The sequence below is a fragment of the Rousettus aegyptiacus genome, unplaced genomic scaffold (genome assembly GCF_014176215.1).
Source record: "Rousettus aegyptiacus isolate mRouAeg1 unplaced genomic scaffold, mRouAeg1.p scaffold_m13_p_8, whole genome shotgun sequence".
NCBI lineage: Eukaryota > Metazoa > Chordata > Mammalia > Chiroptera > Pteropodidae > Rousettus > Rousettus aegyptiacus.
Genome location: NW_023416311.1, coordinates 43,405,966 through 43,432,194, shown reverse-complemented (window position 1 = coordinate 43,432,194; position 26,229 = coordinate 43,405,966). Strand labels below are relative to the sequence as shown.

Genomic DNA, 26,229 nt, shown 5'->3' with positions numbered 1-26,229 from the left:
GATACGATTGGAAAAAACATCAAAGCAGAGTAAAAAGGCCAAGTGAGAGGAGGAAAGGAGGAGGATAATTAAGCAGAAAACATGGGCTAAAGGAAGGAATTAAACAGAAAATGAGGACAAGAAAATCCTTATAATCACAATAAAGTAAATGATACTTTAGTTTACATAAAACATTTACTATACTTTAAAATAACAAAACTTTTGAAAGTTTGCTCTCCTCATTCTCTATTTTTCAAGCTATTTCTTTCTGTCCAACAGTCACAAGTCAGAGGCAGTAGTTCAATGAGGAGAAAAAAAAATGTTGACTATCAGTACAGCTTCTCCAGAAGCTGGACGTGGCAGAGTGGCTGTACCCAATAATGGGTCTAAGGCAGTGGTTCTAAGGCAGTTTTGTCCCCTAGAGAACATTTGGTAATGTCTGGAGACATTTTTGTTTGTTACAACTGAGGAGAGGGTACTGTTGTATTCTAGTGGGTAGAAGCCAAGGCTGCTGCTAAATATCTTATAATGCACAGGACCCCCCACCCCCCTCCGCCCCCAGTAAAGAATAATGCAGCCCAAGATAGCAATGGGTCCAGCTTGAGAATCCCTGATCCAACGAATGGAGATGTAGAACTACTCCAAGGCACAAGCCCATTAACATAAATAGAATGACTTTTCCCTCCTTTGTCCAACAAATTCTTTCTCTATGATTTTCTTTCCTTGTCATTATCTTCAGCACAATCAAAATGCATGCTTTCTTATCTCACTTCTAGTTTACTCTCAGCTTCCAACTGGTCTCCTGGCTCACTTTAGTTCATGAACACACAGATTAATTATTTTTTCTGACATTGTAGTTCACTCCCTCTCACCACAAGAATTGTGGTGGTTTCTATTTTGTCTACTGTGTCAAAGCTAAAGTTCTCATTCTAACACCAGGCTCATCATCCATTAATGGCTACTTTGCTTTTATAATCTCACCTTAAATTCCCACAGCTCCTTTGCTCCAGCCAAGACATCAAGAGATCTTTCTCTCTTTCATCTGCTTCACCTGGTTCAACCTGCCTCCTGGTTGTCTCTTGCTGTTTTGGTAAAAAATAATTCGTGAAAAACTACATTGTTTTTTTAAATGCTTCCATTATGGATAAGGGGAATGATAGTGGAATCTACTATAAAATTCATGAAATTAAAATAATTTTAATATGCTATGTCAGACAGCTGTTTTCAGCATTAAAGGCTGAAATAAACAAACAACAACAACAAAACGTTTTCAATCAAAAATCATTATTTTTCAATTAATCAATATTTTTTCATTTTCCAAGGGGTCTAATTAATGGAGATTTTCTTTCGTGAAAATTTTGGCTTGGAAGCAAGGAAAATTAGGGAGATGTCATTCACATCTTTTTATTTAAAATCTGGGGTTTCCTAATTGAAAAAAGATATTTCAGAGGATTTTAAAACACATATTAAACCTTATTGGCACAAAAATAAAAATAAAATATGATAACTGCATCTATATTTTCCAAAAAAAAAAAAAAAGTCCATTGCATAAGAGAGTTTTTACTTTCTTACTTCAGATAATGCTAAGTCAATAACATTTCTAGTACAGAAATTGGAACTGTTTGGCCTGTTTCTTTATATATATATATAAAAGAAACATGGGCACGATTTAAAAATATTTAAGTTGTTATACATAAAGAGGAATAAATAAACTTTCAAAATTGCTCACAAGGAGAGAAGCGGGACAAGCAGGAGGCAGTTGCAAGGAGGGAGATTTGGGCTCCAGATAGGGAAGAAGTCCTACAGCCACTGTGATTTTGATGGAGCTTTTGGAATGTCTCGACCATCACTTTGGTTAGGAAAGTGCACCCTGACCAAAAACTGATGGCTTTGGCTTCAGAATTCCCTCGATGTATTATGCACACTGCACACGCCAGCCCCATGACTTCATATTCTCAGTTCTCAAATCTTCTGGATCGCAGCTTCTCTCAGCATCTGGGCAGTCACCAGCTCTAAACATCACACGTAGATGCATTTATATTGCTTCTTTGTTCAAATGTAAGACTCCCTTACCCCTTACAATGATTTTCGAGGTCCTTCACAATCTGCTTACCACTATCAACCCACCGCCCCACTCCAGCTAGATAAGTAAAGATTTTGATGTAAAATAGGTCAAAATTTTAAAATTTGTTGTAGTTTCTTTTTTTTTGATAGAGTTTAAGGACTGATGTAGGGAAATGTTATAGATACAATGAAGCCGTGATAGATAGAAATTTAACAAAGTCTCCTGTAAAATCTTTGTAGTCGAGTGAAAGAAATGTGAACCAGAGTGTGGGGCATTCAGGAGGATCTATAACTAGAAAAGTGGCCATCACGTACTGGCTGATGGGTGATTCCCAGCCTAACGAGATTTCCAGCGGTGCAGTGCAGACTGTTGCCTGTTGGACCACATGGTTAAAAATATGGAACTCATGTTCATCACATTTGCAGATTATGATGCTGAGAAGGAAAACAAATATAGTGAATGGCAGGAATAGGAGACAAAAAGCTAGGAGGCCAGAACACTGGATGAAACAAAAAAAGATGAAATGCAACCAACTGAAAAACTGAACTGCAAAAGCACAGTGATATCATAGAACCATTTGTGGAAAAGGCATAAATATTTTATTCAACTGCAAGCTTAATATAAGTCAACATGTGACTCTCCAAAAAAGAAACTAATATGACCTTGGCTTGTATTAATAGACATACAGTAGCTATAATAAAGGAGATAAATGTTCATCTGTCCTCTACAGCCCAAATGGCAAAGAAACTGGTGATACTTAGCCTGAAAAAAGAAGGTGAATTGATTGTTCTCTTTAAACATTTAAAGAGGTGTCATGTAGAAGCAGCCCTCAAGTTCAACATACAGTGAGTAAAATATATGAGGAGATAAATTTGGATTTTCTTCCTAACAGTAAAAATTGCCATGGGAGAGAATAAGGTCTCCATTACTAGACTGGACCAGTTTTATACACACTGTAAGTCGGATTCAAGTCTTAGAGAGATGATCAGAATAAATTTAACTGTTAAGTATTTTGAATGCCGAGAATCTACTATTTGGAGTGACCCAGAAAGCTGGGGGTCAGTGGGTAAAGCTGTGATAATAGTAGACTGAGAAAGGTGGGGATTAGTGAAGGAAAATGGCTCAATCCTCAAAAATTATGAAATAAAACTCTTGCTGTCTCTGAACAAAGTTTTATTAAAGATGAATTGTACTTCCATACTCATTTGGTATAAAACCCAATAATAGAATTATAGGGAAAATTCTCTTTCTATTTTATGCTTTCAAAAGTTTCCCGTTCTTAAACCCGCTCTGCAAGATTTCTTTCTTAAATTATGTACAAGTAGATTTGGTAGCCATTTTCCAGGAGTAGTTTTTCAACTGTTGTAAAAGTTTAATAATAAATTGTAAAATAAATCTGATCTTTAGAATTAAAATTCGCGGTTCTAAATTTATTTTTTTATTTGAATTTATTTGGCATTTCCCAGACAGCCAGTAAAATAAACTTATCTGCCTGCACACATCGGCCTCCTTTTCTGACATCAATGTCCAATAGTTTTGATTTGAGTGTTTTAGCTCTCAACTTTGGTGACAATCTAGGCCTGGGTGCTGGCCCCAGGAACCCCGTCAGAGAACCCATGCTCCCGCCCCAGGCATGTGTGTGGGAGCACGGTGATGCTCAGCGTGCACCCTGCTCCCCGCTGACCCAGTGGACTCCACTCACAAAACACAAGCTCAAAGGCAAAATTATGAATAATGTTCAAATGGCAACAGCAGAGCATTAGACCAAGCACAGGGCCCCTTCTGGGAACGGGGTCCTATGTGACTGCACGTGGTGCATATCCATGAGACTGGCCCGCTGGGGAGAGAAGTCTTGCAGTTGCTGGGAATTAAATGGGATGTGACAATATCATGCTGTCATCTTGAGAGCACAATAAGAAGAGAGACTTCTTTTCTTTGGATTTTACTGTACTTGTTTCACAAAAATAGAGCTCTCAGCATTTTTTTCTGATCTCGCAGTCCCAGCAGCTGAAATCTTAATTTATAGATTTCCATGAGCAGCAAATTTGTTCTTTTTTCTTTTTTTAATTAATGTTTGAAACTTCTTTTCTTCTTAAGATGAAATTCATTGGACCTGTGATGGCCTGCTAGCTCTTATCCACATACAATATTGTAGGCATTAGTTTTTTTGAGGAAGAAATAGTTCTTCCATATCTCTCAGTTAATCAAAGTTATTTTTAAGTCATTTGACCAGGATGGAAGCTTGTCAGAGCTTTCATGGTAGCGTGCTTTATTCTGCTCTCAAGTCTTGTACCCTAGGAAAGCACCTCCAATAAGTCTCTCAGCAGCCTACCAAGCTCTGGGTCCCAAACCTTTCTGACCTTCATACATTCCCCTACACTGCTCATCCAGAGGTCACTCGCCACCTTGCTCTCTTTACTAACTGGAATAACAGTCATCCCAGATCCACCTTGTAACAGCCTTGGTATTATAACATGGTTTCTTAATTTTGTGATCTACTTTCTCACTTTTAAGAAACTCTCTCCTTTGTTTCTTGTCACGGGCCTGAAATTCCTGAGTTTTGAACTCTTCCTTTGCATTTAGTAAAAAAGGCATATTTATAAGTTACTGAGTATACATTTGTATCTAATTTCTCCTTTTTCTATCCAATTTGCCAGGTTTAATGCTGTTTACCCAATTCGTTATGAAACTATTTGTTTCTGAAATATTTTCCCAAATCGTGTGTGTGTGTGTGTGTGTGTGTGTGTGTGTGTGTATAAATATAGGTATACACTCCATTTCGGTTCTCTATTACTGAACCTTTTCCCCATGCTATAATGCTGCCTTCACTTGGAGGCACTCAGCCAATAAAAACTGAGACCCGTACTACAAAAACCCTTACATCTGAGTGTGTTAACTTGCTTTCCTACTGCTAGCATTTTCTGCATGGTGTCACTTTTCTTTGGTCTTTATTTCTGCCAATTATTTTGGGTCTGGTCAAGAGGTTTTATTCTTAATAGCTAACAAAATGTTTGAAAGTGATAGAGTTGGACTTGCCCCAAAGAAAGCAAGGAAAATATCACGCTGGATGCTATGTTTATACAAGTTGTAAGGCAGCTAATGTTGCCTTCAAAGAAATAGATGTGAAACCATAGGCTGAAGATCAGCAGAAAACTGAGGGACTGGTGGAAATGTAGTGACATTAGAATGGCAGCATAACATCTCTGTAGCTTGGGATAACTGACCTGCTATTGTTTGAAAAAACACCTAGAAGAAAACCTGGCCAGAAGCATGTTATGGCCTAACGGCGTGTGACGAGAATGGAAGAGGTACTGTCAATAAGAAAGGCCAGAAATGCATGGTCTTGACAGCTGTGCTATAACAACTCTGTGTGACATTGTTAGTGGTCCTATTTCCCAAAATACATCCTACTTGCCAAACACAGTGTGCGTATATCATACAATAGTACCTCTGTATAAAACTTGTCACTGTAAGAACTACTGCTACTTAACTTAATCCTAAAATAATTACTCGGTTAACATCATATTTAAGTTCATTTTCCACTTAACTTGTATTTTCAAGATCATCGTATATCTATAAGGTAGGAGTTGGCAACATCATCACTATCAAAATCAAGCACCTACAATGTTTCAGGCACTGGAGAGACACAAAGTCAGCACATATTGCCTCATCACTGAAGGAGTTTACAGTATAGTTTGGGGAAAAGGAAAGTGTCAGTGAGCATATTTTGAGAACAAGGGCTACATGAATTTTGAAGACAGACAGAATGCCCAAGTCGTCAGGGAAAGATGTGCAGGGCAAGAGGGAGTTGGGTTGGATGTTAGCAAGAATTAAAATTCCATGAGGGAGAGAATGGTGGAGGTCCTAATGCAGAGGTGGGGAAGAAGGAACACAATGGGGTTTAGGAAGTAAAGAGTCTGCATTAATTGAAGGGCTCATATAGGGCAGGAGTGAGGATGATTGCATTAGTGAGGAATTGCTTGGTTGCATGTGATAGAAATCCAACTTGAACTACTTTAATCAAAAAGGGGAAATCAGGATAGCAGAGTGTCTTGCACAATTCAAGAACAGAAATTTGGCACTGAACCTGGGAACAACTGGAAATAAGGATTCTTGTTGTCTGTCTTTCTGCTCTTCTGGGCTCATGCTTTATCGTCTCTGGTAAGAAACATGAATGCTCACACCACCCCAGTGCCATACCTTACAGCCTCAGCAATTCAAAACGAGAGGGGGAGAATGGGCTTTGCTCCCATTTATAAATCTCTGAGGAGGACACTGACTGGCTAAGGTATAGGATCAGTTGATTAACATAGAGACTCCTTCAGGAAACCTAAGGATGAATGAGAGGGATGCAGGGTAATTTAGGAAGAGATGTGGTTCTAAGAAAAGTGTTTGAGAAGGAAAATGGTTATACAGAAAACATACACATGTTACATGTAGGAACAGTATCCATGGACATACATATTCATGCTAAAAACTAAAATGGCACATTTTGTGTTTCTTAACTTGGAATTACAAATCCTTAAAACTTCACATCAAAATGCCAACCTGAAATAGAACTGATTCATTCCTGTTATTCTTCCTCCAAAATAGTTAATTTCACTTGCAATTATTAGAATGAAATATATTTACTTTAAGGACTCACTGCTGCTTTGTATTCTATGCAAGCATTTTACCATATCCACATTCCACCCCCTCTTTTCTGTCTTTGTTTAACTAAAGTAGCAGCACATAGAACTCTTTTACAAATTAAGTTGCACTTTCTTCTAGTTGGAGTGAAATCTTTTTAATAATGATAACTGTGGAACTGAGCTAATCCTCAAAGTATAGATTAACTATATCAGAATTTTAAGATGTATATTATGTTTTGAGACTGAAGATTTTAACAATTTCATGTAACAAATCATATTATAAGGAATCATTAGCCTTCACTCAGAAGATTGTGTAACAGCTTTTGACTTAAAAAGGAACTCTGAATATTTCAATGGTACAGTGAAAAAAATAGATAAAAATCATGACTACTGAAGAAATGCACAACTTTAATATAGACAATAAAGACACTGAAATTGTTACATATTTTGCTTACCTTGTTCAGTCATCAATTCAAATAGAGACTGCAGCCAAAAAGAAAAAAATTAAAAAAATAAAAAACAAGAGAAGGCTGAGACTTGGAAGGACAATTAGGAGAGATCACCAAGAACAAAGATATGTCATTGGAGGCCAAGGCTAAGATCATCCACACCCTTATAGTCCCAATTATTTTGTATGGATGCAAAAGTTGGACAGTGAAGAACGTTGATAGGAAAGAAAGAATGATTCATTTAAAATATGGTGTTGGAAGAGAGATCTACAGATACCCCGAACCACCAGAAAGATGAACAAGCAAGTTCTAGTGCAAATTAAGCCTGAAACACCACTGGAGAGAAAAAAAAAGACAAAATAGAAGTTGTCCCACTATAGAAGGCAAGGTTCTTTAGATTAAAAAACAAACAAACAAATAAACAAAAAAAACTGCTGGGGAAAATAGAAGGCAGCAGTAAAAAAGGAAGACCAATATGAGATGAATGTGATTGACTCCATGAAAGAAGCCACAGACAGGCATTTACAGGAGCTGAGCAGGGCTGTTGAGCACAAGACATTGGGGATGTCACTCATTCATAGGGTTGCCAGGAGCTGGACCCGACTCAATGGCACACAACACACATAGAGTGAAAGTGTAGTTAAAAGCATGATAGAAAAATTGGTATTTCTTTTATGGCATACTTGAAACTTTAAGAAATGTCAGTTCTACATCCAGTGTCCCTCTTGGAACAATTTTGCCATTTGTTTCCTGGAGCATTCCTCTTTGCCACACCCCAGTGCCTTCAACCCAAGTCTGTCCTATCATGTACCCGAAGGCCAGGGCTCAGTTTCGACTGGAGCAGGAACCTCACTGGATCCCAGAACCTAAAACAACACTGGAACCATAGTAGGCATTCAGTAAATACTGAATAAATCAATTATTTGTTTGTATTCATAAAAACACAGTAAATATATCCCCAAGGTAAAAAACAGCAAGGTTAAAATGGAGAGCAGTAAGAGAACAAAACATTCTATAAGTGCTTCCTTCCTTTAAAAATGTCCCTTCGTATGCATGAAACAGTAAGCTATTCTTCACATACCAAAGATGAATACTTCCGACTCCTTTCATTCCAGTTCTGTTGGTGCTTGGGGATAAAGCTCAGCCTCTAAAGGACAAAGAAGTTTCTTGCTGAGAGTTGGCCAAATGACTCAGGACACAGCTCTGAAGTCTGTTCTGATTGTCCAGTATTTCCTTTGATAAATAGCATGATTTCACTGCCTGGAAAAGTAATTCCTTCTATCAGAAGATGTTGGCAACATTCTAGACCATAAAAATTATAAAAGAAAATGATAGGAGTGTCAGCAAATTCAATCGGCAGGATGATATCAGCTTTTACTGGGTTCCTTGGAAAACCAGACAGCACATAGCATACTCTATGAATGAAATCTATCCAAGCCCAAACATCCAGCATTACACAGCACACCACATGTCTTTCTGCTATGCCCAAGACGCTCTCCTAATTAACAGAAATGAAGAGCATATGGTAGCAGGGAGACTGAGAGCAAGCACCAGGAGTTTGGGGTACCTTATGGGCAATCCAGGGAGATATGTGCAGTAGCAGATGTAAAAGGGTAAAGACCAGTAACGGTACAAATCATAGCTACCATATATTAAACACTTGCTAGACAAGGAGCTAAGACAATCACCTACGCGACCTCACTAACACATTGTGACAATCGTGAGTATGCTCTACTTTAATTCCCATTTTACCAATAAGGAAATAGAGGTTTAGATAGATTAAATAACTTGTTCACAACTAACAAATGGGAGAACTGGGATCTGAGCCAATATTCTTCTGAATCCAGACTTTATACTCTTAATCCTTACATATGCTGCCTCATATAAGAGAGCTCTAAGCTCAGTCTCCTCTTTCTCTGACTCCCTGCACAGGCAAGCCATTGTCTCTTCATTCACATTCACTTTTCCTGGACCTCAGCAGCAGCATCACTTCCTATCCCCACCACGCCATTGGACCTCTTCTTGCTAAATGTACCCGTGAGAATGTTTTGGGATGCACATGGCAGAATACCTAACATAAAGTAGTCTAAATAAAGGGTTTTGTTGTTTTGTTTTGTTTCACATAACAGGAAAGCCAAAAGCTGGGAAGGCCTAGTATGTGTTCAGTAGCTCAATGATGTTATCCTAGATGTAGCATCTTTGCATCCTTCTGCCCTGCACTTTTCAAGTGTTGGCTTTTATCCTCCAGTCTGTCGCCCCATGATTGTATGACGGCAGTACTCCCGCACCCAACTGCACCCAAAGTGAGAAAGGAAGAGACAGGGACACTGCTTGTGCATTTTTCTCTATATATGGGGGAAGAAATCAGTCCCGTTCCCCCTCATGACTCATTAGAAGTGTGTTTAAGTCATCCCTAGCTTCAGGGGATGCTAGGAACACAAGTATCTGGCATTTTTATAGTCTCAGTTGTAGATGTCAGATTCTTGGATTGAAGAACATGAAAGAAGGGAAGGGCGATTGGGTCATCAAAAAGAACACTCTACTACTTACCTGCTGATCCAGAGCAGAGGACCTTTATCGGCCCTTGCCAGACTGGCCTTTTTTTGTACATGACACTTCTGCCTGATTTCCTACTTCAACTCTTTCTTTCTGAGCCCAGGCTCTTGCTCGTCTTGCCTTCTACCTCTTTAGTCACTCCTTCTCAGTTTCTCCCCCAGTATCTCTCCATCAGAGATGAAACAGGAACACTGGACTCATTCCAGATCACACAAGTACCTCTAGGAACTAGGCCAAACAGATGTGGAGGGAGTCATGAGTGTTAGGGACTGGGGTAAAGTGGAGAATACAAGTTTGTAAAAAAATATGCAAATTCGCATTTTAAAAGCATTGGGCTAAGAAAAACTCCTCTGTAGGCTGAAGATAGCCTGTGGACCTTCACTTTACAACATCTGAATGATTGCCAATGCTTCGGTTCTAACATTTCTTCATGAATTTATCAAAGTAAGTTAAATACTCATGGGAGCCCGTTAACACCCTGAGGTCACAGGTGACATGTGCCTGCATTATTCTGCTTGGGCCAATATAACAAGGTACCACAGACTAAGTGGTTTAAACAATACAAATTTATTTTCTCACAGTTTTGGGGACTAGAAGTCCAACACCAAGGTGCCAGGAGGGTTGGTTTCTGGTGAAACCTCTCCTCCTGGCTTAAGGACAGCCACCTTCTCACGTGTCTTCACGTGGCCTTTACTCTGTGCATGCGTGGAAGGAGAGAGTGAGTGAGCTCTGGTGTCTGTTCCTCTTATTCTAAGAGCACCAGCCTTATAAGATTAGGGCCCCACCCTTATGACCTCATTTAACATTTATTAGTTCCTCATAGGCCCTATCTCCAAATATAGTCACACTAGGACTGAACATAATTCAGTCCACACAATTCAATGCCAGACACTGCTCACAGAGCTGAACCTTGTCAAATAATATTGGCAGGTGACACTGGACAGAGGAGAGTGGTGAGGACATTCTGAGTTATTTTAGAACCATAACTACAAAGTCAGTCAGGTCATCAGAAGATGATGATATAGGTATCTTATATGGCACCTTAATGCTTATAAAACTAAAGGCTTTCTTCAGCTAACACAGCATTATGAGCAGGTAAAATGAATACCATCCACAAGATGTGATTAGAAGGTCACAGGGTAATATCCCTACTGAAAAAATATCTTTAACAATTCTATATGAAATAGTTAGAAATTCATTCTTTTAGATTGTTGATTTTGTATTTTCAAGTCTTTTGTTATAATGCAAATACCTGTGGGCAGACTCATATTTATGTTTGTATCAGCTAATACTTTAATACAGTTAAGGGCAACGAATAGAAAATAAAAAAAAGAGGCTATATAAAGAATATAAAAACCTGCATTGCAGCTGGTTCTAAACACACAAACACACATAAATACACACACACACGAGATTTTTGATATGCTACCTCCCTTAAGAATCATTTTATAAACTGTAGGAAACTAAAATAGGCAATTTTTATTTTATAAATGAGACTATATATTGAAAATGGGATATCACATCTGCTGATCAGCCCATGGACCAAGGCTCCACACTATTCTATCACTTGCTGTTGCTTCTGAATTGTGAAGAACTGCTGGAACTATCTTTAAGCTGCTTTCTATACCATTGCCAGTCACTTTTTTGGACTTGAAAGTGCTATTTTCCTATTGACACTTGCATTATTTCATTTTGCATGCATCCATCCAGTGATTATACATAAGCAACATATGCATTCCGCTTATATATTTTTTAAAAAACCAAACATGCAAAAATGGTAAATAAACTATAAATTCCATAGTTTTTTTGCAAAATTATAATCATCGCCCATGTCATTAAAAGTTTAAATGGGTTTTGTAAAAAGATCAGTATAATAGGTCTGCAAATACTTTATAGATAACTCACTTCTACAAACGTATTTTCACTGTTTACTAGTAAAATGAGAAAAGCCAAGCTATTTATAAAAGGCCTTATGTCGTGTACATACATTGTCTTTGAAATATTTGTGGTTTAGTTTATTGCTTGTAAGAGAAATTACATAATTTATTTAGTAAATAAACTACTATAAACTGTCCTTTTATTGAAATATAATATTTTGTTCTCCAAAAAAAAAAGGGGGGGATATTTCACATATAATCCAGACCCGTCTTCGTTTGAAAAATCAGAGGATCTGGAAACACCGAGTCTACATTTTCTCATGGTAATAATCAGTCAGAGCTCAGTAGTGGCTACTCCTGTTAGACAAGGCATGCATTCTTCTATTTGTCACAGTCTTTCCCCCTCCCTACTGTTGTCCCTATTACTAAGAGCAATATCAGTTACTATTTACCACTGTGTTTTTACTGGAGCTTTTCTATAACTAAGAAATATTTCTTATATATCCATTTAAGAGTGGAAAATAAAATACTAAATAGGTAGAGCATTTCCAAAATATGTGAAAAGCATATGGCAGACTTCTGGTGGTCACCAACATCTGTGTTCTGCTTTCTCTGGGCCCTACATTTCTCAGTCTTTTGGATTTAAACCAATGGAATATGAGCAAGTGACACAGTCAGATAGGTTGAAAGATTTGGTGGAGGGCTGGGGGACTGTGGAGCCACAAAGTGGTTGCTGACTGGAAACCTGGATGACAGCATGGAACAGAGTCCCCTACTCTGTTCTGTAACATGAGTGAGAAATGTATGTTGTTAAGCCGCTGAGATTTGAGAGCTGTTTGTTATCGCAGTTAGCTTTCTTCACTGCCTGAACTGAAACAGAATGTACATTTTTTGTGAAACTGAAAAATATCTGACAAGTTTAATAAGTAACAAAATCTGTCCCCTATTGCTTCATTAATTTACATTACCCTTCAGGTTTCTATAGGTATCTCAACCCCAAAATCAGATAAGGTGTATAGCTAATGGTTTGTCAATATTATTTATCTTTCAAAGATCTAACTCTTAGTTTTGTTAATCTTTTCTACTGCTTTCCTGTTCTCTATTTCACATTTCTGCTCTAATCGTTATTTCCATCCATCTGCTAACTTTGGGTTTAAGTTTTCTCCTTTTTCTAGTTCCTTGAGAACTAGAAAGTTAGGTTCTAGTTAGGTTGTTAATTTGAGATGTTTCAATTTTCTTGAAGTATGAAGATAAGGTGTGGATGAAGAAAGATTAGGTTATAACAAGGGCAACTCAAACAAGATGGGCTGGGGGAGTCAAGACATGTATTAATGGGTTGCAAGATGAGTGTCTGGAGAGGGTAGGGACACAGACAAAGTCTGTTTGACAACTTTTCTTAGGGCTGGCCCTGGCTGCTTCCTTGTATTCTCCTCCTCAACTCAATGACTGCTCCCTCCTACAATACACTCTCTTTCTTTTATATTCAATCTAGTTATATTACTTATACTTTTTGTTTGTTAATCTTGAAATAGCCTTTGGATATCAGAGTTGTTTTATATACTCTGTGTCAAAATGAAATGATGGATTTAAGATTTATGGCATAGCCATTAAGGATGCTAGATTCCCTATCTAAAAAGAGTCTCTATTTGGGAGAAAATGATAGAGGTCTACAGCAGGAATTTCGATTGGTTTGAATTAGGCTTTTGGAAACAGAACACAGACTCACTCAGGCTAAGTCAAGGGAAGCGGGTTAATTATAAAAAGAAACAAAAATAGAGATCTCATGGGAATCCAAGAGCAGAGAACAAGAAAATTCCACAAAGATAGGAGCTGCTTTTGGGGGAAGTTCTAGGGACTTTTGCAGCAAAGTCCACATATCTTCCCTTTAATGGTATTGCCATCAAAGGGACTCAATTACTCTCTATACCTCTTGTTTGTTTTAATAGAGATTTTTTTTCAGCTTTATTGAAATATAATTGACATATAACATTACATAGGTTTAAGGTATATGAATTGTTGATTTGATAAACTTACATATTGCAAAATGATTACCACCATAGCATTAGCTAACACCTCCATCACATTGCATAATTACTATTTCTTTGTTGGTACAGATTCTTAATTCTCTTAGTAATTCCATTACTAATTTGCTTCCTCAGTATCTAGCCATAATTTTCTACCTCAAAACTTCAACTTACTTGCTAATTCTTTCTTCTATTAACTTCTTTTTGTTCATAGCTCCTTTTCTATATCATGACATTTATTATGTGAATTTTAGCTTCCACTCAACTGCACTACCAGCTCCTGCTGTTACTTGTCTATGTCTAGTCCAGTCACTGCAGAAGAGTGGAGGGCAGGAAATGTGGTACTGACAATGGCCTGGAGCAGAAGGACTCAAAAGGTTAGAGGGAGAACAGGCAGTCCAAGCAAGCACCAGGACTGCCATTACCAAGCTATTAAATATCAATGGATAAGCTTCATAGGTCTGTGGCATGTAGTTTTATCAGTGTTTATGTTGAAGCTTGTATGAACAGGCAGGTCATGATGTATGGATTCTTCTGTAAATAATAACAAACATTGGCCACAGTTAAATGTGTGAGAATACCTAGCTGTCCCTTGCAGAGCTCAGCATCTGAAATGAATTTCACAGTATACTCACCTCGTCCTACCTTCATCTACCAACCCCGCCTGCCATGTACACATCCAGCAATTTTTTAAATACAGGTAACTTTTAACACTTTTTTGATAAAATAATATATGCAAATAGAAGTTTTCGAATACTACTCAAAGATACCCAAAGATTGAATAGACATTAAGTCTCCCAGACAATTGACCCCAGCCACCTATTCCTTTTCTGTAAAGATTATCATTGTGCTTCCATGATTTTTATACAAATGGATTCATATTTAAATGAGCAATGGTAGCCTTAAAGGGAAAATAGGGAAGAAAGGCGATACTACCTAATTTGCTTGGACCATTGTGGGGGGTTTATGGACCTTGAAGAACAGGCTCCTTTTTCCCTCTCATAGACCCTAATGAGTCTCACAGTCCAGCTAGAAACTTCAGAAGAGAAATTCCGCAGCATATACCTGAGAATCCACCATACTCCATCGAAGGCTCTTTGTGAAAGTCAGGTAGGACCTATGAGACTATCTCCAAAACATGTGTGAATTGGTGAGTTAATGCTAGCTGGTTCCTCTTTCAGAGAAATACCAGATCTTATGCAAAAACTGTCCCATTGTATAAGACTGTTGCAGGAAGAAATATCTGTGCATTCAGTACTGTACCCTCAGAAGCCCAGCCTGATAAATAAGAATCCACCTAGACTTTTTTGTTCTCCCACCATGATTTATGTACTCCAGTAAACTGTTTTCTCCCCAAATAACAAATGTTGAAGTTCTTAGTAAAAACCAGATTTTAATGGTTCAGGAAATCCCACAAATCTTTGTTGATGCAAGTTATGTCTCTCTCTACTCCCATGACACAAAAATCTCTGGAATTACTAATGACCACCTAAAACCACTCCGAGAACCTTGTCTAAGGTTCTTGCCTCCACACGACCTCTCTCTTATCTTGAGTCCAGATAATACATTTCTGGTTGCTTCCCCTATACTCAATTCCCAGTTCTGCAGGAATTTTCTACACTGCCTTGCAAGAGGAAGCTAGTCTTACCTTGCCCCTCAAATAGCAAAGATGTAGTTAGCCCTCTAGAACCAGACACCCTGAAACTTCTTAATGATCATCTAAGACAGGGGTCCTCAAATTATAGTCCATAGGTCAAATCTGGTTGTGTGTAAATAACACTTTATTGGAACACAGTCACACTCATTTGCTTACATATTTTCTGTGGCTGCTTTTGTGCTATAATAGCAGCATTGAGCAGTTGAAACGGACACTGTATGGCTCACAAAGCCTAAAATACATGACCTGACAAACAGTGGTCTTGACATAAGAATATTTAACACTTTCCCAATCTACAGTCCAGAATTACCCAGGTTCCAGTTGGTTCATAGATTCGACAATGACCTCGGAGATCCAGGATCTTTACCCTCTTTCATTCTGCCATCCTCAGCAGGTTGATCTACTACTTCAGAGATTCCAGATGGCTACAACAGCTACAGACACCTTCATAGGACAGCATCCAAAAAAAGGAAAGCAAAAGGCAAAGGAGCCTTTTTCTTATGAAATTCTTTTTTTTTTTCTTCTTTTTTAACATGAAAGCAAAGCTTTCCCAGGAAACTTTGGTAGGAATTGGGCTGCATGCACAGCCTTGGATGGATCGCAAACGGAACTGATATTGCCATGATGAGGTTGGAGCTATGGTTGTCATGCCTGGTCGCATATTAAAATTACCTGCAGAGTAACCAGCAAATTAGAAAACACCAACATCTGTGCCCCATCTCTGATTAATTATGTTGGAATCTCTGAGATGATTCCCAGTATTGGCATTTTTCTTTAACACCTAAGAAGATTCTACTAGGTTGCAAGGAATGAGAACCACTATTTAGACTAATTATGATTCATTTCCTGGAGTTGAACATGTTTCCATATGAACAAAAACGGAGTTCATTTGGGAAAAAGACAAAATGGCTGACAGCTTCTGGGTTGACAACCATTAGTGTTTGCTGCATTCATGTACATGGACACTGAAGTAATTAGGTTAGCTTATAGGACTAAGAGAGAAGAGACTGCGAGCAAGAATCCACCCAGAGCCCTCAATGAATGAGGAGGAGTTCCCAGAAAGTTTATTGGCAACAACTCTAAGAAGAGTAGAGGGTCATGAACTTCAGTGAGGGAGAAACATACATATGAGATCACAGGAGATAAAGAGGGTCAAGGAAGGCAAGGCAAATAAGAAAGAAAGGAGTGCTGAGAGTATAATTAGTTCAATGTTGGGCATAATGAGGGTAAAGTGTCTGCGATATTTCAAGGTCAAGGTATCTAAAAAGACCTATCGATCCAGATTTCAAAAAAAAAAAGTGAAATACAGAAAGTTTTTTGAGAATGATACGGGGCTACTAACAACTTCCCTGAGGACTAAGTATGAAGTGAGTATTTGCCAAAAAAAAAAACGAAGAAAAACAAATACAAAAAAGTCCTATCTATGGGGATGGTGGAAGTCATGAATCTGGGTGAGGTTGTTCTGTGAGATGTGTGAAATACAGAGAAAGGTAAAGATCTGGACCCTGGGACACAATGAACATAAATCAGTCTGCTGCTAACTGTTTAAATAGATCATAGTTGTAAAAAATTGTCCTGAACTTCTGTTGAAGACAATAGAAGTTCGAATGTTTTAGTTTACATAGTTTAAGCTTTGATGGTCAAATGAAATCACTCTTTTTTCAGTTAAAAAAGAATAATACAACTACTAGGACAAACCCAAGACATCTAATTACAGAACACTTGGATTGATTCCTCACTTAATCCAAAAACTGATTTGCACATGACTGGTAACCACAGAATCTGAGTGACCTTTTGGTCTCCAATGAAACACTCTGAGAAAACTGTTTTCCCTACACTCATTTAAAAACAGTAACTGCTCCACATCATTTAAGACCCTTTATCAAGGGAATTCAATTAGCATCAGCCTGAGGTCACCTCAGGACTTCTTAAAACTTTTTCATCCTGTGAACTCTCCTGGGTTTTCCATGACTCATAGCAACTGTCCATAGAAAAATAAGTTTACTTTTCATCTTACTGATTCTGCAGTAGCTCTGGTCTCCCCCTTAGTGTCCCATCAAATCTGAAGGGAGGAAGTGCCCAAGGGGAGGCAAAAGGTGGAGAATGCTGGGTCACTCACAGTTCACTGCCTCTTCCCCAAGCAGCTATTCAGATTGCTGGGGCTGCAGTCTCTGTGACTTCCTGAGAACAACTCATGATCTCCCTTTGGGGCAACTCCCAGTGTAGAAAACACTGGGAAAATACTGAACGTCTATTTGGTTTAATGACAGACTATAAATTAAATAGAACCCAAGAATGGTAAAATAATAACATTTGCCATTTTGATATAGCGATGGCATAAAAATACCAGTTTAAATCATTGGGCAAATATATATTGGTTGCTATTATTACCAAAATTAAATATGACACCTTCATAACTATCAGAAACTGATATGTAAAAAAAAAAAAAAAGTTCAGCAAATACCTGGGTGCCTCTATGTGCAAATCATTATGTGAGTGAAACATAATTCTTTTAATAAAATTAAAAATCCAAAAATCAAAGTAATAAAATGATTGTTTCCTTTGTTAAAAAAAAAAAAAGGTAATATGACATTATAATATGGCACAAAGGTGTCAGAGCAAGCTCAGCATTCACCGTTAGAATTCAGATGTGCCTGATCATATCCATAGGTTTGATATACTGGGCCTACCAGGAATCCAAGCTTATGAGTTTCTTCCTGAAAAGGTAGCATGAAGGCTGGATTAGATAGGTAAATCCAGCCTGGTAGAAATGTGTCCATTGTCAGAGAGGTACAATTCTGACAGCCTTTGGCTATCAATTGTGTGTTTCCTTTCCCCTTTGAATAAAAGCAAAAAGAGTTGTTTGCATGAACATCTGTAGGATATTGGACCAGGCAGTAACACAGTGTGGCACACTTTGCTCTTTGAGAAAAGTCTTTTAACATGACCAAGACTTAAGCAAATTCAGTCATTCAACAAATATTTATTAAAAGCCAACAATGTGGCAGAAAGAGTCACAGGGTAGTGTGGCCTATGAAAACCCAGGTAACAAATGAATAATGCACATAAGCCACAAAGTGATCCAACTGATATATTTTAAATTAATGAGGTCCTTATTGGAATGGAGTGTCCAATTGGTGACAAATTTTTAAAGGATGTGTGAAGGCTAAAGTGGATTCAAAGGAGAATGGTGAAGATGATTAATTAGAAAAGGAAATTAAGTTCTATGAGAAAAGGTTAAATTAATTCCAGTTACTCAGAAAAGAGAAGACTAAGAGCTAACTTGATTATTATCTTCAGGATCAGGAAGAATTTTATGCTGTTCTTTTCTTTAAAGGACTAGACATGAAAAAAAATGGGATAAAATTACAGCATTTTATATGGGTGTCTGCCTTGTTGCCTAACACAGTAGGAGACTGCAGAAGCATGAAGATGAATACAGCAAGGTCTGCCATTTTATATGGACGTAAGAAAAAACTCCTTTGAACAACCAAGTGATAAACCTCAAGGATCGGCTGGAGAAGCATATGTAATATAAATGCCTAGAGATTGTCAAGAAGAATATTTGCCACTATTCAAGAGTGTTATGACTGTTTTGATCATAGAAATAGATGATGAATAGAGTTCCTTTCTAGATCTGCAATATTAAAACCTGTACCTTAGTCAACAGTTTCCTACAAAGTGATATAAAAGTTTTATATAACTACAGTATATATACAGTATATATATATATAAACAGTATATATATAGATAGATAGATAGATAGATAGATAAACTGGATTAATATTTATCCATTGACTAATATTATGATTTTATGTAAAATATTATGTTCATTTATAACTGATTTAATTAAAAGTAATATCTAACTCGTAGATTTAAGGGAAAATATCTAATAATCTCTCTGACAATGAGTTAAGGATTTAAACTCTGGATCAAGATGATTGCCAATAATAAACAGATTACAGCTATAAAATGAAAAGACTATTCAGAACATAATAATCGATTCAATTTTAACATGGAATCATCAGATTGACTATCCAGTATCACAGAATAGAAAATGGGCAACAAAAGCTCAATCAAGTCCTTCTCAAGAAATGTACTGAGGTACATATAACATTAAACATAGAGTCACATCTGGAATGTCTGATATTTAACCAGAATGCTAAAGAATATACAAATATTTGAAGCTGCCTGCTAGATATTTTTATTTGGGCATCTCACTGAAATTTCAAATTCAATACATCAAGAAAAGAGAATGAGAGAATTAAAGAGTGAGAGCATCTTTATCTACTTCAACTCAAATCTGTACCCTGTACTCACGTCTCTTATTTTAATGACAGGTATCGCCATCTTCCCAGTACATGAGAATAGCAATGTCCACCATCTAAGACTCCTCACTCACTTCTGTCTGCCAAATTCTTTTAGCAATAATTTGTTGGGTAACTATAATGTGTCTGTCACAATAGTAGGAGTTAGGAGTACAAAGATATATGCCACTGTATTTCCCCTCAAATATATGAACAACTAAGCCACTTTTCAGTCTCATGTAATTAGGTGTTTATTTTAAATTTCATTGTAGATTCATATGCAATTGTAAGACATAATATAGAGAGGTTTCTTTACACTTTGCCCCATTTCCTCTAGTGGTAACACCTTGCAAAGCTATAGTACATCAAACCAGATTTGTACATTGATACAATCCTTCCCTCGTATTCAGATTTCTCATTTTACTTGAACTTCTTTGTGTGTGTGTGGTTTAGTTCTATACAATTTTATCACTCATGTAAGTTTCTGTATCCACCACCACAAAAAAGATACTGAACAATTTCATTACTACGAAGGTTTTATTTCCCTTTTATAATGACGCCCACCTCATCCCATCCCCTTCCTCTTTTCCCAGCCACTGGCAGCCACTAATCTGTCCCTCATTTCTAAACTTTTCTCATTTCAAAAATGTTACATAAGTGGAACCATTCAGTATATAACCTCTGGGGGACTGGCTTTTTGTCTTAATACCCTAGAGATTCATCCAAGTGTTTACATATATCAATAATTTATTCCTTTTTATTGCTGAGTAGTATTTCATGGTATGTACTTTTGACAGTTCATTTAACCAGTTACCTGTTGAGTACTTTGGGGCAGATTCCAGCTTTTGGCTATTCCAAAAAAGCTGCAATAAATATCTGTGTACAGGTTTTTGTATGAACATACATTTTTATTTCTCTGGGATAAATGCTCAGGAGTACAATTGCTGGGTCATATGATAGTTCAATGTTTAGGGTTTTTTTTTTTTTTTAAAAGACTGTCAAACTGTTTTCCAGAAAGGCTGCATCATTTTACATTCCCACGAGCAATACATGAGTGATCAAATTTCTCTTTCTCAGCATTCTTGCCAGCATTTGGTGGTGTCACTATTTTTTATTTTAGCCATTCTGGTAGGTGTTTAGTGTCATATGATTTGTTTTATAATAAACCTATTGCTCTGGGTGGCAAGGAAGGGAGTGACAAAATCCAGCAAGCATTTGGGGGGTGGGAGGAAGTACAGGAGAGATGTGAGTAGGAAAACATCCATAAGGGGGTAACATCTGAGTTGAGTTTTTTAAAAATTAAGTCAATCTTCAGAAACCAGAGAGAAAGGAAAGATACCTGCAGCACAGTGAACAGAATATTCAGAATCAGGGGGAAATGTGAGAGCATGAAGAGTGGAGAGATCTACCTAGGTGGAGGCCAGTGTGCCAGGAAGAGGAAAAAGAAAGGAATTGGTGTAGGTGGAAGGACACTTTTACATGTCATGTCAGGGATTTTAACTCTGTGCTGTAGGTAAGAGGAAGGCCTCAGCTGTGATAAGGGCAGTGACAGGATTGTTTCCAGTCCCCATGTGCTCCCATAACGACTCCCATATCTGTCCCCTCCTTTTCTTTCTCACTGCCACTCTCCTGTCCCAGAGGCTCATCATATCCCGCCCTGCTCCAATCCACCCTACTGCTGATATCAGAGCCATTTTCCTAAATCCTACAGTTCAGTGTTATTTCTCTTCCCAGAAATCTTCACTGGTCCTCCTCCTCATACAGAAAAAAGTCTGAACTCTTCAGAGCCATCCTAAATCAGGGATGATATGACCTTATTGCTCCCCTCTAGGAAGATAAGCTCCAGGTTTGTGGGATGGATTTCTAGTCCCTACATGGGTAGTGCTTTTTCCAGCTTCTAGGCTAGAAACTGATGTTTCCTTCACCTCCTTCTAAAGGAGGAATGCTCCTGATCCTTAAAGACTCGGGCTCATGTGGTTTCTTTTGTGAAGGAAACCTCCACCCCCAAATTTATACTATTGTTTTTGGTTTCGCCATCATTTTTCTTATATCATAAATAATGTATTTACTTCACAATGCCTTGCATTGTAGTTTATAAGATTTTCTCCTCCAATATACTGTAGATTGATTCTAGGCTTTAGTGATATAGATGTGAACTGCAAAGTTGAGCTGTCCTCCATTTATCTAATATCAATGCATCTACATGCCAAGGATTTGGCTGCACCCTCGGGAAGGTATATAAACTCTCAAAGAGTAAGGAGTCTAAGGGACATGTTGAAAATAGTAACATACAAGACAGAATATGATTTGTTTTTTAAGAGCACAAATAGTTAAATTTACTCCATATACATCTAAAATGTGATTCTACGTCTAACTTTGTTTCATTTGAGGTTCCTTAGAAACATTTTTGTCCAAAAAAGAAAGAAAGGAAGGAAGGAAGGAAGGAAGGAAGGAAGGAAGGAAGGAAGGAAGGAAGGAAGGAAGGAAGGAGCAAGCAAACAAAAACACAAAAGTGCCACACTGGTCAAAAATGTGGAAAAATCTATTTTACATTTTTAGTCTTTGCTTCTTTTTATTTAACTATAGTGTAAACTTTCTATTTTTTATAAATAAATGTGATAGTGTATTCACAACTGTTCCTACACAATAAAGACTCTTACAATAAAAGGAGCAAAAAAGAACATGGTACTATAGTTTAAAAACTCCTAAAATATTTTTGTGAACATCAAGTCCACTTCTGATAAATTTTCAAAAATGCAGAAAGTGAGGTGCACATTAATAATATTGCCAGTTACAGACATTTTTCAAATTCAAAGTCTCAAACAACAGAATGCCCATGAGAGAGGTCAAGGTGATCACTCATTACCTGTAAGATATGACCAGATGATTTTTTAATAGTTCTCACTTAACAGTAATAAAAACATAATCAGAAATCTCAGAACAAATCTATACAGGATGAATGCAAAATTTATCCTTTGGTAATAATATGCTGATTAAGCTTGAAATTTATCAAGAAAACTTGACATCACCTGCTTTTTTTTAAAGAATTTATATGAATTATTCTTAGTCAAGACCAAGTAAATGTCACATTTTTCTCTAATAAAGTCAATATTCTATTTCTATATTGTATTGACGGCACTCAATGTGTCTTCAAATTAAAGAAAAAGAGAATATATGTCATACTGGCCTCTTAATGTATATAAACAAATATTATAAATAAGTTTAAAGTAGAATTGCTGGAGTATCCTCTCCCCTGGACATGCAATCATTTGGAGCTAATCACTAGGGTTGTCTTTGGGGTTCTCATATAAACTAAGTTTTTATTTGTTTTTATTTCCTTAGGTCAAGCAAATATTCTATAGTTTCAAAACAAATTCAGAAAAATTGAGGTCATGATTTTTATTAACTCCTAAAATTATAGCTTGCATCTCAGCTGCATCTTTTGATAGTCCTTTAATCATTTTTTAATCACATTCACCACAAGTACCAGGGACTGTAATCAAAATGTCCCTCTAACTTATTAGACCTGAGAAGAATGTAATCTCCTGGAAATTCAAACACATGCTTAGCTAAACAAAGAGATTTCTCTGAAGCCAAATTTTAGTTTTGCCCTCTTTCCTGATTAGAAAATGAAAATACAAAAATACAAAAACTTAACCATTAAGTGTATCAAATAAATTGAATGGTTATCTGAACCTTCAAGGGAAAGTGCTGCCAGCTGGACAGGATCCACGCAAACCGATGACAGTAAGGCTTAGTTTAGCCATAATGGATAATAGTTACTTAGAAAAAAAAAAAAAAGGATTTATATAAATGTTTCAACTTTTTCACTTTGTTCCTTCTCCTTTAATATTGAAAAAGGTCAAAAGGAGCTTTAAAAGGATGCTAGAGAAAGAGAACAAAGAAGCACATTAGAGGGAAATTAGAGGGTGGGGAAAAAACCATGGTGGAGAAATGCAATCAAAGTTTTTGATGGATCTACGTCATTGTATTAGAGTGTAATAAAGAAATAAATTAAATTTCCAGTCAAGATGGTGGAGCAGGTATGTATTTGCTTCTTCTCATGGCCACATCAAAATTATAGCCTTGCAGGTGCTGGTCAAAAATCGGGAGGAATAGCTTGGCTGTGGAGTTACCCCAGAGGAGTGAGGTGTCCCAGTCCCATGCCAGGATCCCCAGCCCAAGGTTCCAGTGCCAGGAAGAGAAGTCTCCACAAAATCTAGATGTGAAAATCAGCAGAGATTATGGCTGAGTGGGGCAGAGGCCTGTGGGGGTCATGGGCATTCCTATTAGAGGTCCTGCACATGAACTTACTCACTAATGGACTCACTTGCTCTGGGCTCCAGAGCTGGAGCAGCAGCTCAAAAGGTGCCAGGGACATAAAAGGAGGAAATTAATTGCCTGGCTTTGGGGTGAGGGTGGGAGGGTCAGCTTTCTCCCACATAGAACCATTGGTAGAATCCATTGTTTCTTTGGTAAGCCCCTACCATCCTCCATCCCAACCCGGCATGCAGATGCAGGCAAGTGCCATGTCTGAGTCTCCATCAACCTGGCCAACACTGGTTTCCCTGCCCTGGTGATTCTCTGAGAATCTTTCCTACTCAACTTTTAGGGCCCACTCAAGTTGTTTCCAGTGGCTTTTCCATACAAATGGCCTATCTTGGCTCATGCTGAGGACTTTCCTAAAATCTCTCAAAGGTTCACAAAACCTGAACGAGCATCATCTGGCCTTGGTGTGCCACATACCTCTTGCTGAGCAGACCCAAAGCCAGGCACTGGTAGTACCTGGCCTTGGTTTGCAGCTTGGCCTTTCAAGGCACCTCCAAACCCAATGTGGGTGGCAGCCATCTGTGGATTGCTTTGTGGCTCATGCTAGGTGGCCCAAGCAGGGCACGGCCTGCAGCTGAACTTGGCCTGTGGTGGGGCCCCTCCTAGGAGGCCCCAGGGCAGCATGCTCAGTGTCTTGCTTTGGACTGAACCTGAGCATCTCCTGGGGCCACATCTGAGAATGACACATACACAGGACAGACTGGGAAGGCACCAGAGCCCTGCTTAAGTGGATCCTGCTTCATAGGGTCAGCCCCTACACAACAGCTTTTCCATTGTAGTCACTGGCCAGTCTTCACAATCAGACAGCCCAAGGGTCAATCCCTCCCATTGATGTGCAAACAGCAACCAAGGCTCACCTATGACAGGAGGTCACATCAACTATGACAGGAGGTCACATACGACCCACACAAAAGACATACCTGGAACATCCAGCTCAGGTGACCAGAGAGATTGCACCACTGGGCCCCACAGGACACCTACATAAGGCCATTCTACTAAGATTGGGAAACATAGCAGCTCTATTGAATATATAGAAACAAACACAAGGAGGCAGTCAGAATGAGGAGATAAAGAAACATGTCTCAAATGAACAAACAGAACAAAGCTCCAGAAAAAGAACTAAACATAATGGAGATAAGCAATCTAGCAGATTCAAAATTCAAAACACTGGTTCTAAAGATCCTCAAGGAACTGAGGTGAGGAGTAGATGAATTCAGTGAGAATTTTAGCAAAGAGATAGGAAACATAAAAAGGGAGGTAGAAAACATGTAAGAACCAGTCAGAAATGAAGAATTACAATAACTGAAATGCAGAATACATTAGAGGGAATCAACAGTGGATGAAGCAGAAGTTAGAATGAGAAATTTAGAAGATAAGGTAGCAGAAAACAACCAATCAGAACAGCAACAACAACAAAAAAAGAATCTAAAAAATAAAGATAGTTTAGGGGCCTCTGGGATAATATCAAGCGTACCAACTTTCACATCATTAGGGTATCAGAACAAGAGAGAAAGAGCAAGAACTTGCAAATTTATGTGAAGAAATAATGACAGAAAACTTCCCTAACCTAGAGAAGGAAAGAGTCATACAAGGGCAGGAAGTGGAGTTCCAAACAAGAGAAACCCAAAGAGGCCCACATCAAGACACATCATAATTAAAGTCCCAAAGGTTAAAGACAAAGAATATTAAAAGCAGCAAGAGAAAAGCAGTTAGTTACCTACAAGGGAGCTCCCATAAGACTGTCAGCTGGTTTCTCAACAGAAATTTTGCAGGCCAGAAAGGATTGGTTAAAAATATTCAAAGTAATAAAAAGCAAGGACCTACAACCAAAATGACTCTACACAGTAAGGCTATCATTTAAAATTGAAAAAGAGATAGAGCTCTTCCCAGGCAAGAAGAAGCTAAAGGAATTCATCACCACCAAACCAGTATTACAAGAAATGTTAGAAGGACTTCTTTAAGAAAAAGGAGGAGAGAAAAAAAAGATAAATATGAATAATAAAATGGCAACAACTACACATCTATTAACAATTACTTTAGATGTAAATGGGTTAAATGCTACAATCAAAAGATAGAGTAGCTGAATGGATACAAAAACAAGACCCTTACATAACCTACCTATAACTCACTTCATTCACATCGAAAGACACACACAGACTGAAAGTAAAGAGATAGAAAAAAATATTTCATGAAACTGAAAACTAACAAAAATGCCAGGGTAGCAATACTTATTACCAGCCAAAATAGACTTTTAAAACAAAGGCTCTAACAGAAGAAAAAGGACTCAGTAATCCCACTACTGGGTATTTATCTGAAGAAACCCAAAATGCTGCCTCAAAGGGACATTTGAATCCA

At 37.9% G+C, this 26,229-nt stretch overlaps 1 long non-coding RNA gene across 3 annotated transcripts in view; it reads right to left on the bottom strand.

Annotated features, from left to right (window-relative positions):
* LOC118606530 overlaps positions 1-26,229 on the bottom strand; it is a 255,284-nt gene that overhangs the window by 123,525 nt on the left and 105,530 nt on the right. For all 3 annotated transcript variants that reach the window (XR_004952492.1, XR_004952493.1, XR_004952494.1), the window contains exon 2: positions 8,206-8,384. This is a non-coding gene — a long non-coding RNA (uncharacterized LOC118606530). The remainder of the gene's footprint in view (positions 1-8,205; positions 8,385-26,229) is intronic.